The sequence below is a fragment of the Macrobrachium nipponense genome, chromosome 4 (genome assembly GCF_015104395.2).
Source record: "Macrobrachium nipponense isolate FS-2020 chromosome 4, ASM1510439v2, whole genome shotgun sequence".
NCBI classification, from domain to species: domain Eukaryota; kingdom Metazoa; phylum Arthropoda; class Malacostraca; order Decapoda; family Palaemonidae; genus Macrobrachium; species Macrobrachium nipponense.
In genome coordinates this window covers 37,998,681-38,007,525 of record NC_061100.1, presented here as the reverse complement: position 1 = coordinate 38,007,525, position 8,845 = coordinate 37,998,681, and the positions used below count along the sequence as shown (strand labels likewise).

At 36.5% G+C, this 8,845-nt stretch overlaps 1 long non-coding RNA gene across 1 annotated transcript; it reads left to right on the top strand.

Annotated features, from left to right (window-relative positions):
• Positions 1–289: 289 nt before the first annotated feature.
• Positions 290–1,808, top strand: LOC135210866 (uncharacterized). The gene is made up of 3 exons (XR_010313586.1): positions 290–471; positions 599–702; positions 1,390–1,808. It is a non-coding gene; the product is annotated as an uncharacterized LOC135210866 (long non-coding RNA).
• The last annotated feature ends 7,037 nt before the right edge of the window (positions 1,809–8,845 follow it).

The following is an 8,845-nucleotide window of genomic DNA, read 5'->3' as shown; positions in this document are numbered from 1 at the left end:
ACAACACTTTTGTGTGACTTATTCACTGTTGGCGCCATGATTTCGTTTGTGTCAAGTCAACTGTCAAATTCTAAATATAAACAAACAGACGACAGGCGATATACTTACAACGCCATCTGAACACTGAGCGGTCAAACTATTGTGTTCACTTTGGAGTTGGCAACTAGTATATTAACATTCCTATTTTGAGCCTTCCTATCTTCCTTCAGTATATAGTCTTTGGTATAAAATACGTTCAGCTCCATCGTCCTTGGGTGAAGCGAACTCTGTCGTGGAATAAGAGTTTGCGGGCCATTCGTTCGCGAGGTATTGACGGGTAGTGTTGAGCATCAAGTTCTTTACACATTGGTCGTTGCCGTACGGTTGGTCCTCTGTTGTCGCGGGTCAAGTTTTTCGTCGCTATTCAGCAGTTGTATGCTGGTTACAACGCTACTCGTATTGACATACTCGTTCAGTAACTAGGTTTATTTTGTACGAGGCACTTTAGACATTTAATTTTCATGGCTATTATTTTTATATAAACCACTACAATAACTTTTGAGCTTCAAAAAACGACATGACAGCTGAAGACTTATAATAATATTCTTATTCCTTTCAGGTTCCTCCGCTTGGATGCCTTAAGCCCAATTTCGACTATGTTTTGAAGAAGACTTGCATCCTCACAGGAGTTTTTGGTAGCTATTTTTCCTTCAGTATTAAAGGGTAAGTAACTTTCCTCTTTTAGTATACTCTCGCCTTACACTTTGCAAGCCTTATCCTCCCCCTTCAGGGGCGGAGCCCTTGAAGGGGGAGGATGTACCTTGGCGTACGGTAGATTTTGTCTACCGTACGTCAAGGGCGCTTGCATTGTTTTTTTTTCTTTTTTTATCAAAAACCTCAAATTACTTGTCATCGGTTATTTATGTACAGATTTTGGGAAATATAACTTCCAAAATTTGGAGCTTGGAAAATGTTATGGACTTAGCTTAAGTAACTTAAAAAATTACCCTGGACTTGCTTAAGTAACTTAAAAAATGGTTCATGTATTGGATGTTTTATCTCCATTGATATTTTCTAGTAAAAGACATTAATCCAAAAGCCAACACTGAAACTTACTTAGTTTAGAATAGTTCTGCAACATTTCTTTGCTGAAAACGTTCAAATTGTTATCATATAATAAATCTCTTCCTCAACTGTAATATTTCAGTTCCTAATCAGTGTCACCCTAAACCTGATTGCTATGAACTTTTTAAATTCTGTAATTGTGTTCAAAATGCAATTTTAATAGCGAGTTTGTTTCAACAGGCTTTTGTAGTAGTAATTTTACCCTAGTCCAAGGTTTCCTAAGTTTTGTAAATTACATATCTATAATTAAGTATTCTTGCTAATAATTAAATTTTTTCTCGACAGGTTCTGTTGATCAGAGCAGCGTTGGCGATAGTGTTCAATAATACCCTTTTCAGTTACAGTAAGGTAACTGTGCCAGAGGGAATCAAAGCAACTGCAACTGAGCGGAAGTAAATCAGCAATGTAAGGGGCTTTAATTTTAATAATCTACTAAGTAGGTTTATAACCCTGCTGACCTTCATATCAAATGTTTCAGCTTCCAAGAGTGTAAGGCTTCATGAATGTAGAGCAAAAAACATAGGTTTGACCACAGAAGATTTTGCACAGTTAAGAGCTGTATCAGAGTTGGTGGTTTGATAGGAAGTGTTTGGATGATTGTCATTGAATGTTATCAAATTTTAGTGGAATATTGCTTTAATTCCTAACTGGTTTAAAGATTAAATACTTTTAAGGTAAGATAATTTAAAGGGCTGGCAACTGTTGGTTGTAGTTTTCCTCTTTTATTTTCCCCGTATGGTCACAAGTCTCTTGAGAGTTCCTAATAACCTCTAGCTGCAAGGCTCACTGATCTGTCTTGTCCCAATTCGCACCTTAAATATATTCAACTCTGAACTACAAATTCTTAAGCTTCCGCAATTGCAGTGGTATTGGTCCATGGAAAATAGTACAGTGTAGAGAAGGAACAGACTGGCGTTTTACGAAAATAATGGATTTCCCAGTTTTTCTGGAGTTTGCAACATTCCGAGCGTCGTTGATGTGACAACCAAAATATGGAATGTTGATTGGAATTAAGGTTAAGGCTGTAACAGGTTTTAAAGGGCTGTCATTATGAAATTTGTTAAGTTGGCAGCAAGATACCAGATGATAATGACATTGAGGCTGAAATATTAAGAACAATGCAGCACAGCAGCATTTGTTAAGTCTCTTACCTAAGTCAGACAAGTTAAAGGTGATCTGATAGCTGGTACATTCTCTTTAAAGCATAATTACCTTATAATTATGAAAAACGCACACTTTAGTGTTAACATGATCAGCTTATGTATGTTATAAGAGAAAGTCATACTATCGGTACGAAACTTGAGAAACTTCCATTAAATCAATTATCGGGGATGACAAAATAGAATAAGGCTAATATCTCTTCACAGCAAATGGGCTTGGCCAGTATATTGTCAACATTAAAAGTTGATAATTATTACCTTGTAAAGCCCCAAGTCTTTTTAACAATACCTATCAATAGTTACCTTAATGGTATTTTAATGTCTTGGGTATCTTGTCTTGGGTATAATCTTAAAGAATAATGAAGTTGAATGGAATATATAAACAGAATTCGGCTTTTCAACCTTGCAAAGTTTAACAATAGACGCACCTAAATCATGGGTACACAGTATGATAACGAGCAAAATTAGATACTTATAATGAGGAAGGCCAAAAGTGACCAAAAGGGACAGTGAAATCTCCTTGTAAAGAATCTCATTAATGCCATTATGATAATTATCGTGATCTTTCTCTTGTTTATAACCATAAAAAATTCAAGTTTATACTAATGCGCTATGCACATTAGTACTATGCATTACCTTCACACACCGTACTCCATCATGAATTAGTAACACAGACTCCCTACTCGGTATTTCCTACTCCACCAAATGGACCAAGTTGAGGACGGTGCTGTTAACTACATTACCGCAAATTGCCTATAAATCAATTAAAACTAAATCACAAAGTTCAGTGACAAAAAACCTACCTGACTTTCTTAATAACCATTGACAAAGTTTTCTTGCAGTATGCTATTATTTCTACAATGAATAGCTTACCCAAAATTTGATTACTTTAGTAAATGGTGACATAAATTTACAGCAGTCCTCATGAATGGCGTGGATTTGTTCAGGTTTAGGGTTTTCCTGCTTCAGAATGCAACATACAATAAATGTGAGCCGAGGTATTAACTTCAGCAATACAAAGCCAACTGTGCAACTCCAATGTTTTCCTCCTGTTACACCCTTTCGATCCTTCTTACTGTCAGTTTCACCTTCAGCGCTGGATGACCTCATAGTCTCCAGCGCATGGCGTTTGGCCTAGATTCAGTATTCCAGTTTACAACGCCTAGATAATACTCTGCAAATAATAGGAAAGGAGAGGCTCACAATTCCAACAGTGCCAACGAGTTGTTCGTTAGTTACTGTATATTTTTGTGAAAATACATTAAAGTAGGCAAAGATCAATAGCGCCAACATTGTCCATCAGTATTTCCTAGGCATTATCACCAGCTTTTATAACGGCAAAATATATTTCGGTGATATATTTACCATGTTCTCGTAGAACTTTCTTGGCAAGCTTTTTCCTGCTGTACTTTTACTTTATAATCACGTTTAAACGTATAACCCTTGCCTGGAATATCTACATCTATTTGACTGCTGTTGATAGATTATAGCTGTATATAATTCCCTCTCATGGCATTCAATCCTATTATTACCCTTCAGGCGAACATGTTTAGAGGATCCATGCGGTGACTTTTTTTTTTTTCCGTCTCATTTTTAGAATGTAAAGACCAGTTAAAAGCGTCTTCAGACTTACTAAGAGACTAATGTCGGCAAAACTTGTTGATAATCAGCAGGCAGTGAGCTCGCAGACACGTTTTTGTTTGACGATGTAGATTTCGGTTACAGTTTCTATAAATAATTTTGGGGCGCGCTTCTGATGATAGGTATCAACGACGAATATAATAAACTCGGCAAAAACGTAAATCCATTTCACTTCGTAATGAATTCGTGCAGCTGTTCAACTTCTTAATTAATAATGACAATTTCAGTAGCCCTTTATAAGAAATTATACGAGGGTGAAACTTTATACTAAACGTGTGGAAAACGGTTTAGATATATTAAAGGCACTGTTTTGGAAACGTCAGTGAACATTGCATATGGTCACATTCTTTTCGAATCTCTCTCTCTCTCTCTCCTCTCTCTCTCTCTCTCTCTGTTCCTTCTCTCTCTCTCTCTCGTTGGGGGTTAGTTCCGTCAGTGCACATCATGCGTGCACTGGAGGCATTCTTTAAGGTTCTTTGGAACGTGCCTTTGCGCCCCAACTGCAGCCCTTTCGTTCCTTGTACTGTACTTCCTTTCATATTCTCTTTCTTCCATCTTACTGTCCACCCTCTCTTAACAATTCATTCATAGAGCAGCTGCGAGGTTTTCTTCCTGTTACGCCTTTCAACTTTTACTGTCAATTTTCGTTTCAGCGCTGAATGACCATAGGTCTCAGTGATTCTCCTTTGGCCTAAATTCTATATTCAATTAATACACACACACTCTCTCTCTCTCTCTCTCTCTCTCTCTCTCTCTCTCTCTCTCTCTCTTCCCTCTCCTCTCTCATACACAGGTACTGAAATTTTTTAGCCATAGGAAAATGGTCGGAGAGGGTAAATGACCTTAAAAAGCAATTTGAATCGTAGTGAAATTTAAGCTTTTTTTTTTTTTTTGTCAAATTTTTCCAATGTTTTCGTTGATCTATGTATGACATCACTTCCGTGTATTATTGATTTAGCTCTTGTTGGCTAATGTGCAGTTATTTGCGAATTTAAATATATGTGTGGAGGCTATATTTAATCGAAATTTTTTTCAAATATCATATGTATAGGTTTCTGTCGGGACTTTGTAACTGTATCTGCTATTTCAAGACAGTTGAATATTGATTAACTTTAGATCATCTTTGTTTAGCACAGCCTGTTCCACATCAAGACTTGTGAAACGTTGAAAAATGGTATGACTTCAGTTGCCATGGTACTATCGCTACTGCGTTAGAGAGATTCCCAGTTCCCTAGAACTACAAATTTTTAGAATGGTATTGTGAACCTGCCCACCTTCTAATCATGATTTCAAATGAGTACCGACCATCGAGAATAAAAGATTAATCCAGCTTTGAGCAGTAAATGGAAACAACCGCAGCAATTGGTTATAAAAATTTAGGCTTCAAGCAAGTGCTGGGGAAGGGGAGGGGTGGGGGGAAAGCCATTTTCGCTCACTGAGCGTTTAGGGAAGTGAAAAAGGAGAATTGAAGTGGTTGAACATCAAGATAAAAGGATCTATCAAATTAACGACGTGAAATGAAGTACAAGGATCTTAAGGGGAGTTGGGAAAGAAACCCACAGTTGCACCAAGTAGTAATAGTTAGGGATTGGACAGAAATATTTAAGAAAGGAATCATAAATGACGGTAAGGTAAAAAACACTAAAAGTGGGTGTAGCTAAGGGCCAAAGGGACGCTGCAAACGCCCGTTATTGACGGCCACAGTGCACTACGTGAAGTTAAGAATATCTTGGTTTTACCCGACCACTGAGCTGATTAACAGCTCTCCTAGGGCTGGCCCGAAGGATTAGATATTTCTACATGGCTAGGAACTAATTAGTCATCTAGTAACGGGACCTCCAGCTTATTGTGGGATCCGAACCACATTATATCGAGAAATTAATTTCTATCACCAGAAATAAATCCCTCTGATCCTGCGTTGGCCGAGCCGAGAATCGAATTTCGGACCACCGGATTGGTAGCCGAGCGCGAAAACCACTCGCCAAACTAGGAACTACCTCGTTTTTATCATTATTATTATTATTGAAAACAATGGAGAACAGAGGATATGATAATTCCCTTCTTTTTTCGAGCGACAAATTTTGGGACAATGTTAGAAATACACCAAAACCTTTGACCATTGTGAGAAATATAACTGCCCACCTTGTAATAGGAAAATGAGGCAATTCGTTAATTTCAAGTTTATAGAAACTGGCCATTCAAAGGCAGACGCCCAAATCGGATTAAAGTGATTACTGCATCTGGTTTATGATTCCCATCGGGGTTAGGGGCGTGAGAGAATACCTACTTAATTAGAAGAGAGACAGCATAACGTCATTTGCAACCGCGCTAAAACGTTTAAACATACTGGACTATAGTTATCCCGACGGTGGTTGTCCCCTTGTTTACTTATCTTACCCATATGTAGCCTATTTTTAGTTCTTTTGAACAGAGTCTTGCCACGTAATCACTCTCCCCCCACCCCCTCTGTACTTGGGGACTCTCTCTCTCTCTCTCTCTCTCTCTCTCTCTCTCTCTCTCTCTCTCTCTCTTTTTTTTTTCCAAAAGTAAGCAAGCTTAATTTGGGTAGGTATGCCGGTCTCGACTCTCGACCTCTTCACCTTCAAGGCAAAAAATGTCAACATAAAAGTTAGGTCACAGAAGGTTGTAGTCTGCCCCTGAAATGAAACAATACAGCATTGAACAGTGAAATTTGACGAGCTTCTGTTCAAGGCGCGATCAACGTAATAGATGGTCAAAAATCGTCTTTAAACACACGTAATTAGGATACAAACATGTAAGGATTAAGATCCACACAAGTGTTAATTTTCCTGTGGTTAAGTAAAAAAAAAAAAAATTTAACTTACGCAATGAAATATATTTAGGAACTTCCAATGAAAAAAATCGTTACTTTTTTCCTTCTCAGTAAGAACAGTAATATTATCTTAATCAGCAAGTGTGATAAACTTGCAGTGGTATACAATTTCAAATAAAAGAAATATAACGTTGTATAATCTTCTCTGTCATGCACATAAACAAATAGTCACTTCAGCCTGAGAATCTTACTTTTTTTTTTTTTTTTCTTTTATTTAAAATATCTAATGTACAATACATTTTTTATTACATATGTTAAGGAGCAATATTAATTTTATTTTTCATATACAGCACTTAATAAATTAAATAGCACTTTTTTGTATACAAAAAAATGTACAAACATTCAGCTCACAATAATTTCCTTACATTTTTAGACAGGAGTCTTCAACCGAGTCACACACAATAATTAATACCCTTCTTGGACAGAATTCGATCTAACAGACCGTAAATGTTAAGAACAGCATCATACAAAATTGAGGCAGCCTTTTCTAAAAAACATATTCCATATATTTCCTTGAGAAAACCTTACCAAAGTTCTTTTTATATGTATTCCGCAAAACCCATCTATCATAATTAAGTTTACCCTTAAGATACATTATCAAATCAGACAACGACATCTTTTTCACTTTACCCACCCACATTGCATACAAGTAACCTGTCAATAAAACTAACGCACTATTATCATCTTGTTTCAATTTGCAGTGGAAATTAAACATTAAAATCTTTATAAAGTTATCCGGGCTCATATCACAAATCTCAACCAACACTTTTTGAAAATACAACAAAATTGGCTTAATTTGGTTACAAAAATAAAAAATATGCAATATAAATTCTGTTTCACTGCAGTTATCACATAAATCTGAGCTTTTAATGTTTAAAATCTTCAGTCTGTGGTTTGTTGCCAAAATCCCGTGAATATATTTGTATATAAATTCCCTCTCCAAAGTACCAATAAAAGGAACATTAATACGTTTCCAAATCAACACCCAATCTAGTAGCGGGTAATCACTCTCAATGCTTGGTTTTAAAGACAATTTGAGATAATAATAAGCTGCCTTGCATGTAACATACGGAAAGTTTTTAAGCCTATGCATTTTCCTTATTACGTCAATGGCACTCGAATAGAACGACGGTGTCACATAAGATACGTCAACTATATCTCTTAATGACAACAAATAACTAAATCTAAGTTTACAATAATACACACTCAAACCAGTTCCACTTAACACATCCTTTAATACAGTGCAGCTGAAGATAGCTTGAGTTTTATAGTACACATCAAATATTCCCAAACCCCCTTCACTTCTACGTAAACATAACGTAGCCCTTTTTATTGGATTGTACATCCCCTTCCAGATGTACCGAAAGATACACGTATTAATCTTGCAAATATATTTCTTTACTGGGGGTAACGTATGGGCCATATACCATACTTTTGATAAAATCAAAGAATTTACAATTACACTCTTTTGGAAAATTGACAACTTCCTCATACTCAACATATTTACGGCAGTTTCAACCTTATTCGCGATAACAGACCAGTTTTCCTCGTGCATCAAATCAAAGTTATTACAAAAGATAATACCAAAAATAACCATACTATTAACAACCCGTATCCACTCCAAAGGCCAATCCTGCCTATTAATCCAGTTGCCCAAAACCATCATTGTAGTTTTTTCTTTGTTAAGTCTAGCACCTGTCGCGACTTCAAAGTGCTGAATGAGCTTGGAACAAGCTGTTATCGAATTTGTTGTTGACACAAATACGTAAGAATCGTCAGCAAACCCTTGTACTTTCACGACTGTCTGATTTGGAAGACTAATACCAATTATATCGTTACTTTCTTGAATTGCCCTATAGAAAGGTTCCTGAAAAATACAGAATAGCAACATTGACATAGGGCAGCCTTGCCTCACCGACCTCTTGACAGGAAAGGAACTGCTTAGACAGCCATTAATACTTACATGACTTACACATTGTAAATATAATATTTTTATTAAATCAATAAACTCTGTCGGAACACCAAATTTTGCTAACACCTCATATACAAAACCAATATGCACTCTATCAAAAGCTTTTGACCAATC